Source organism: Tenrec ecaudatus, chromosome 7 (assembly GCF_050624435.1).
Source record: "Tenrec ecaudatus isolate mTenEca1 chromosome 7, mTenEca1.hap1, whole genome shotgun sequence".
Taxonomy (NCBI): domain Eukaryota; kingdom Metazoa; phylum Chordata; class Mammalia; order Afrosoricida; family Tenrecidae; genus Tenrec; species Tenrec ecaudatus.
The window spans coordinates 153,276,250-153,284,447 of NC_134536.1; the positions used below are offsets into that span (position 1 = coordinate 153,276,250).

An 8,198-nucleotide genomic window follows, 5' to 3' on the forward strand; every position below is an offset into this window, starting at 1 on the left:
AGATCAAGGAGCATATCGCATCGTAGTGAGAACTTGATTTTCTAAGTCTTCATTTACTTCCTGCTAATTCCTCAAACCCTTCGGGAACTTTTTCCTGCGAAAATTCTGCTGCAGATGGAGGATAAGAAAACCCTACAAGTATCTCTGATCCCTGGAACTAAATCATCACCATTAATCCATAATCCTATCACACGCTAAGAATTTTGCTCAACGCTGGGTTCCTTGGATGAAAACAACGCTGTCTACCCAAGAAAGAACTTGGAATCGTTGTGGTTGTTTGTAGGTGCTAACAAGTAAGTTCTGACTTAAAGTAACCCTATGTACAGCAGAATGAAACACTTGGCAACCCTGCACCATGCTCACCATTACTTTTGACCCCATTTAAATAGGCAGTTACCCTGCAGAGTGTGATGCACAAACTACATAGCATACTATTTAGAACTTGGTCCTCACTCATTTCACACTGGTCATAGAATAAAGTAGAATTCATTAACAGAAGCATATTTTGTCATTGTTTTATTTTTTAATTCTGGATGATTTTTTAAATACCTTCACAAGGACATTCACAGTTTACCATATCTCAACTTCCTGCCTTCAGTGCCAACACCCGAAGCCTCTATAAGGTGAATTATAGATATATTTGATGATTTTCAAGCATCTGGACTTAGGAAAATGTTGCTGCCTTATACTACAGATGACAAAAGGCCTCCTCTTATCCAGATATCATCTTTCTACTAATGTACAAATCTATAACTGAAAAAGCATTCTCTGTACTTCCCAGATGGATAGGTATTATGCTGAGTAATAGTCAGTTGGAGGAATACTCAAAGCATTCTTCTAGGCGGAGTACATTTCTATATTCTAAATAAGACCACTGAATAACAGCCCACATTTCAGTATCCTCTATTTTATGACAGGAATCATTTTCAATGACCTCATCCCATTATTAAACGAATAACAAAAGACTTGTGTAGCCACTATTTTCCCACCATTGAATTGGTGAGTGAAACTCACACAAGGTCACTTTTTTTAAAACCAGGTGTGTCTGTTATGACTCATTTATAACTCATTGATGACTCATGACAAAGACACTCAAATGAATGGTAAAATCTTCTAGGGAGCTTTAACAACTACTGAGCCTTAGGTCAGATGGTCTCTCAGGAAAGAGATTATGGCGAATGTTTCCAGTTCCAAAAGTTATTCGAGTGTGCTGACAAAGTTGAGAACTGCTGCCGAAGTTCATCCAACCATGGAGAATGATCAAGTCCTTCAGAGCAATGAGCAAGAACCCAAAAGGAGGCCCAATTTTCTTGCTAGTCTGAGGGTGGAGAGTTTCCCAGCAACATCAGCACCTGGATGTTTGTTTTAGAAATTATTCTGAAGGGCCAGCCCACGGTACTGAAGCAGAACCTGAATTTAATAAAATCCTATATGACCCATGTTTACATTAAAGTGTTGATTGCCTGGGATGTCTGTCTGGGGTTAGACGCCGCTAGTGAATCAGACTTCCACCCTTTCCTTTGCACCACCTGGGAATTCCAAAAGGGTGTTAAAAATAACCTATAATGGAGACTTCTAGGAAGATGACTGCCAGTTAATAAGCACTGGAAGACCGCCTCAACAATGAACAACAACATAAACCAACAGCAACAACAAAACCTAGGCTCCCTGAAAACCCAAAGAACAATTTCAAAGCTAAGTAGACCAGGTCTCTGCAATTCAGAGTCTGTAGGTTGTGTCAAAGCAAGAAGATGAAGGAGCCCATGCATACATGTGATGTTCAGCCATTCCTGCGGGTTACTAGGGGCAGCCTGTGTGTGTTTCACTGCCACAAGATGCCAACTGTTGCCAGGACTTCCCATCACCACTGACCAGTGGCCTGGAATGGTACTGAGCACCCCTCAACCTGCACCCCTGCACACATGTACCACAGGCCCTCTGCTGATGCCCATCCTGGAGCACCTCCTTCTCAGCTTCTCTCTTACCCTCATGGGAATCAAGGTGCCAAGGTGGCAGAGAACATTCCTGCCATTGCAACCACACAGCCTACCCTTGCCTCACTACACCAACTGTCACTCCTTCTCAACCACGCAGCCACCTTAATAGTTGCAGGTGGCATGCACAGAAGATCACAACTGTTCCTGCTCCAAGTTCCCTCCACAGCCCACCTCTACAACTTCAACGACGCCAGTTGAAGGGGCTTGAGCCATAATTGTAAGGTGCAGGTTTTGCTGCTGCACATATACCCCACAGTCCCACTTTAACGTTCTTGTCAGGGAGAAATGCCCCTGCAATCGGAACTCCACGTATAGAGTTCACCCCCAGCCACTACCTGCCCATAATGAATGCAGACACACCACTGTGCACACAGCAGCGTCACTAGCCAGACCCAGGCACTTCTCAGGCCCCAGAATCAGTGCTCCATCAACTTACACAGCACACTCAACCAGGTGTCCCAGCCTTTCAAACGTACATCAGATTCCCAGTTGGAGGAAAGTCCGAACCACACAGTACTGTCTTCTTTTAAAATTTCCTTTCATATATATATATTAAATTATATATATTATATTTAATATATATATTAAATTTCCTTTCGTATATATATCATATACTTACATAGCTATGTTTTTATACTTTTATTTTTGTTTTGCTTTTTACTTACATTTTTCTAGTTCCTCTTACACTATCTCTTTTTGTTCTTCCTCTCCAGTTATATTTTTACAACACTTACTAATTTTAATACCCTTCTTAGAAAACATTTTTCACCATCCTTATAAATCTTTTGGTACTTTGTATGGTTCCTTTTGTTTCCCCCCTTCTTTTACTTTACTCCTCTATCTCCTTTATACTTTCTCTCAATTTTTGTTACCTGGTCCATATTAATTCACTTTTATTATCAGTTGATTGCTCTCACATAAACCAACAGCCCACTCAAAACTAATAGCTGCACCATGGTGTTGCATACACAGTAGCCACTTGAAATACACACAAAGCAATAAAGAAAAACAGCCACATACAACTGAACAACACTCAGACCAGAAGGATTACTCTGAATAAGAGACCCTGGAATTAACCAAATGTAGAATAAAAAAGAATTACCAAATATAGAATAAAAAGATACCGTCAATAGATGAAGGAAATAAATGAAAACTACAATTCTGACGTCACACAGAACACCAAAAGAAAAATGATATGATAACAGAATTAGAAAACAAAACAGAGTAATAGAATCAAAGAAAAGGAAAACCAAAGTAGGAGCATTAAGCAATTCTTTTAACTATAATCAGAGGAACAATCAGCACAAAAGCAAAAGAATACGTAGAAAACCTAAGAATAATGTAGGACACTACAAGGAGAACAACCTATGTCTCATTGGGATCCCAGAGCAGGAAGAAAGAAAAAAAAAGTCTAGAGAGACAATAGTACAAGAAATCATGGAAGAAAACTTCCCCAATTGCATAAAGGTGGATAAAATAACTATTCAAGAAGCTGAGGAAGCCCCACACAGGAAACACACAAAAACAGAAACATCATGGCATATTATAGTCATGCTCCCTACTATGACGAAAAGAAGAGAATCACTGGAGTAGCTGGAGATAAGGGGAGAAAGAAGAGCCATCTATGAAGGAAAATGAATAAAACAAAGCTTGGAAATTTCAGCAGAAACCCTGCAAGGAAGAGGACAATGATATTACGTGTATGAAATTCTGAAAGAAAAAAAACCCTGCAACCCAAAACCCTATATCCAACAAAACTAACCCTCAAATATAGGGGAGAAATAAAGATATTTCTAGAGAAGAAAACATGAAACTAATTTGTAAGAACAAGACCAGGATTATATAATGTATAATAGCAACACTTTGGACAGATAATCAAAAGCAACAGCAGACTTGAAAGCAACATACAGGCCAGGAACACCAAGAAAAAATCCAATGGAAACAATACTAAAAATAACACAGAAATATAGGATGAGCACAGAAACAAACAAAAAGCACACAGCAAAATGACATCAACAAACCCACATATGTAAATAATGACACTGAATGTCAATAGATTAAATGCACCACTCAAAACACAGACAGCAGAGTGGATTAGAAAAAAGACACAGCAGTATGCTGCCTACAAGAGACACACACCATAAACAAACACAAAAATAGATGAAAATTCAAAAGATGGAGAAAATTTTGCCAACCTAAGGTGAACAAATAGAACAAAAAGTCAAAACAATACTAAATATATATGTTCTTAATGTAAGTCTCTCTAAATACTTTAATCAAATATCACAGAATTTACAAAATAGACAGTACTGCAATAATAGGAGATTCTCATATACCACTTTCAAAGAAAGACAGATCATCAGGAAAGAAACTCAATAGAGACATTGAGTTATACATTCCATCAGCTTGATGACAGACTGATGATACCTCCTGTGGGAGGACCCTGGAATTTCTTCCCCACCTCTGCCTCTGCCTTTCTGCCGGTGAGCCAGTCTGAGACCTGCCAGAGCCCTGGACATTCGTCCACTGCCATTGGATCCACAAGACTTTGCACTCACCAGCCTGTGATCTTCCTGCATCCTGCACGTGGCTGCGTGAATCTGAAGAGGGACTTAGGGACTAGTATCATACAACTTGAGTTGGATTGGGCTGGGATGTTTGCTTGATATAGAATTACTTCTTGAAATAAAGCTCTGTCTTACACATATATGAGTATCCCTGGATTTGTTTCTTTAGTCAAACCAGCCTAACACCAGCTTCATCTGACTAGAGAGTCTGCAGATGGATTTTGGGTTCCCACTGTCTTCTGTAGCCTACAAATTGGGTGTTCACAATTTAAGCTCTGCTATCTTTTCCTTTATCATACTTGGATTTTTTCATTGTCATACTTGGATCACACAGGCTGGTGTGCTTCTACCATGTGGACTTAGTTGATGCCTCACTTCGATGGCTGCTTGTTTGAACACAAGACTTTAAGACTCCAGACACTATTCCAGTTGATAGCCAGGGACCATCTGCTTCCTTCATCACACTTTGCTGTCGCACACTTTTTTCAGTGATCACTTCATGAAGGATGAAGGTGAGTATTGAGCAGAGCCATGTTATAAGAACAACTGGCCCCTCTCTGTCTTCTCTGCACTAGGAGCAGCTCGCCTGCTACTGCCCCTCATCCCCTAAAAATGTACGCCTGCGCCAAATTCGTCTCCACCCCTTCCCTGGTCAGGAGCACCTCCCAGCTGCTTAGCCGACCACTGTCTGTTTTGGTGCAGAAACGGCCTGAGACACTGACAGATGAGCGCTTCAGCAGCTGGACAGCCCCACGTCCCCTGACCTCACGCATCCCTAGTCGCAGCTTCCAAACCAGCGCCGTCTCCAGGGACATTGACACAGCCGCCAAGTTCATTGGGGCCGGGGCTGCCACAGTTGGAGTGGCCGGCTCTGGAGCTGGCATTGGGACTGTGTTTGGGAGCCTCATCATTGGTTATGCCAGGAACCCTTCTCTGAAGCAGCAGCTCTTCTCCTACGCCATCCTGGGCTTCGCCCTCTCGGAGGCCATGGGGCTTTTTTGCCTGATGGTGGCCTTCCACATCCTCTTCGCCATGTGAAGGAGCCTGCTTCACCTCCCAGAGTTCTCTGTCCCGCGCCTCGTCTGCCCTATATGTCTGCTTTCCCTGCACCTCCCCAGGCAGCCCAGGGAAAGAAATTGGCTCAGGGTTTGACAGAGGGAAGACAAATAAATACTGTATTAATAAAGATGTTTCTTGAGTCAAAAAAAGAACAACTGTTCTCGGATTGGTGCTAGAGTTAAGTGAAAATCCAGAATCCATCTGATTGTCTACAGATTAGAAATGACTCTGGTTTACTCTACTGGTCATATTTGACAAAAACAAAAAACCAACAAGAACAACAAAACATCAAAATAAACAAACAAAATGCAGAGGGAAAAAACAAGAAATAAAAAAGAAAAGCATTTTCAATAACCCCCCTGGGGTTATAAGATGACTGCATCAACAATATCAATAATTTATCCAATGACAGAATTTAAGATACTGTTGATTAGAGGGGCTTATGCAAGTAAAGTACAACTGTGAGCTGCAATTCATGAGTTGTTGCTTTGTACAGATTAATTTTTTAATTGATTGAGTTCTGTTTACATTGAGCATGGGTGTTGGTGCTAGGGGAAAATTACCTGTATCATTTCTTTTTTTATTATTAAAGATAATTTTATTGGGGCTCGTATAACTCATATTGCAATCCATACATCAATTGTATCAGGCATATTTGTACACATGTTACCATCATCCTTTCCTAGACATTTTCTATTGACCCTTTGGTATTAGCTCCTCTTTTACCTTCCCTGACCCCCTCACCCACCCTTGTGACCCCTTGTTATATTATAAATTACTATGTTCAAAATATCTCACATAGATCATCGTCTCCCTTCTCCCATGGATTCTGTTTTCTTCCCCCTGGAGGGGAGTGTGTGCTTACGTGTCCATCATTATGATCAGTTCCTCCTTCCTCCCTTACTCTCCCTGCCTTCCCCCTATGCTTCTGGTATAGCTATTCCCATTCCTGGTCCTTGATTCCATGTGTCGTGAGCTTTTATCTCTTATCTATACCTGTGTACATGCTTCGGTCTAGTCCAAGGTGAGAAGCAGCATTGGGGTCATGATAGTGGGGGGCTAGGAAGCCTCAAGGAACCAGAGGAATATTGTGTGTTCCGTCGGTGTGTTACTGCACCCTGGTTGACTTATCCCTTCCCTGTGATTTCTCTGTGAGGGGATGTTCCATTGCCTATAGGTGGGCTTTGGGTCTCTGCTCCAACCCCCCTCGTTCTCAACAATATGTTTTTGTTTGTTTGTTTGTTTCTTATGGTTCTTCTTATGCCTGATACCTGGACCCGATGACACCTCATGATCACACCGGCTGGTGTGCTTCTTCCATGTGGGCTTGTTGCTTCTCTGCTGAATGGCCACTTGTTTAACTACAAACCTTTAAGAACCCAGATGCTATATCTTTTAATAGGCGGGCATCATCCACTTTCTTCACCACATTTGCTCATGCACCCATTTTGTCTTCAGTGATTGTGCCATTGTGCCAGGAGAGTGAGCATCACAAAATGCCAGTTTGTTAGAACAAAGTGTTATTTTATTGAGGGAGGGGATGAGTAGGGGTTCAAAGTCTGTCCACTACCTCAGTGTATTGCCATATAAATATATGTGCATAGGCCAATACCTCTATTTCTATGGATCAATGTACTTACATATGTACACACCTATGTTTATACCTCAATCTATAGCTTTGCTTCCTAGCTCCTTCTTCTCTTTCCTTTTGCCTTCTTCCTGCCCCACCATCACATCCCCCCTACTTCTGCCTCTCAGTACTTCCTTTCAGCTACATTGCTGCTGCTCCAACACCCACAGGATCTCTACATCCTCCTTGTTGTTGATTTTAATTTCCTAGTTGTTCCCCTGTCTATGGAATTTTTTGCTCACCACACCCTCCCCCCGCCACACTGCACACACACCCAAGATCCTCCAGTACCATGAGTCCCATTGCTTTCTCCTTGAGCTTGCTTTGCATGCATGCCTTATATAAGTAGGCAAGCCAACAATAACATAGACCAAACAATAAGAAAACAAAAGATTGACAAAAGAGGAGAAAAGGAAAAGAGAGAGAGAGAGAGAGAAACACATAATTCCAGGTCTGTCTGCTGACCTTTATGACACTCTCCTACCGGGGAAATTCCAGGAGATACTCCTTCTAGCCTGAAGTCTATTATTTGGGCTCTTTAGCTGTTGTCTGCCCTAGCAGCTCCCTGCAGGGACATCATCCTCTGGACTTGGTGTGACCATATGGGGTCTAGGCCGACTGTCCCGTTTCTCTTTTTCCATCTTGGTTTGCTTCCGTGTGGGCATGACATGTCTTCCCCTTTCCCCAACCTGTAGGTTCAGTGCTGAAGCACACACTTCTAGGAAGGCCGTCAGTTTGGCTCTGGTTGGGGCTGGCTCTGTGTCCCAATCTTTTCATGCATTCCTCCACGTGGTTATGTTGCCCTCATGGTTTGGTGCACTGTGGTGGGGTCTGTATGCACACTCCCAATTCTGTGGAGGCACAACCAAGACTCTGCCCCTGGGTGGGTTAGTGCCCTGCTGCCACCATGTCATCATCTCACTTTTGTACACACATACACCCCTT

General features: G+C 42.2%; 1 pseudogene; it reads left to right on the forward strand.

Annotated features, from left to right (window-relative positions):
* Positions 1-5,119: 5,119 nt before the first annotated feature.
* On the forward strand, positions 5,120-5,746 carry LOC142452999 (ATP synthase F(0) complex subunit C2, mitochondrial pseudogene; annotated as a pseudogene).
* The last annotated feature ends 2,452 nt before the right edge of the window (positions 5,747-8,198 follow it).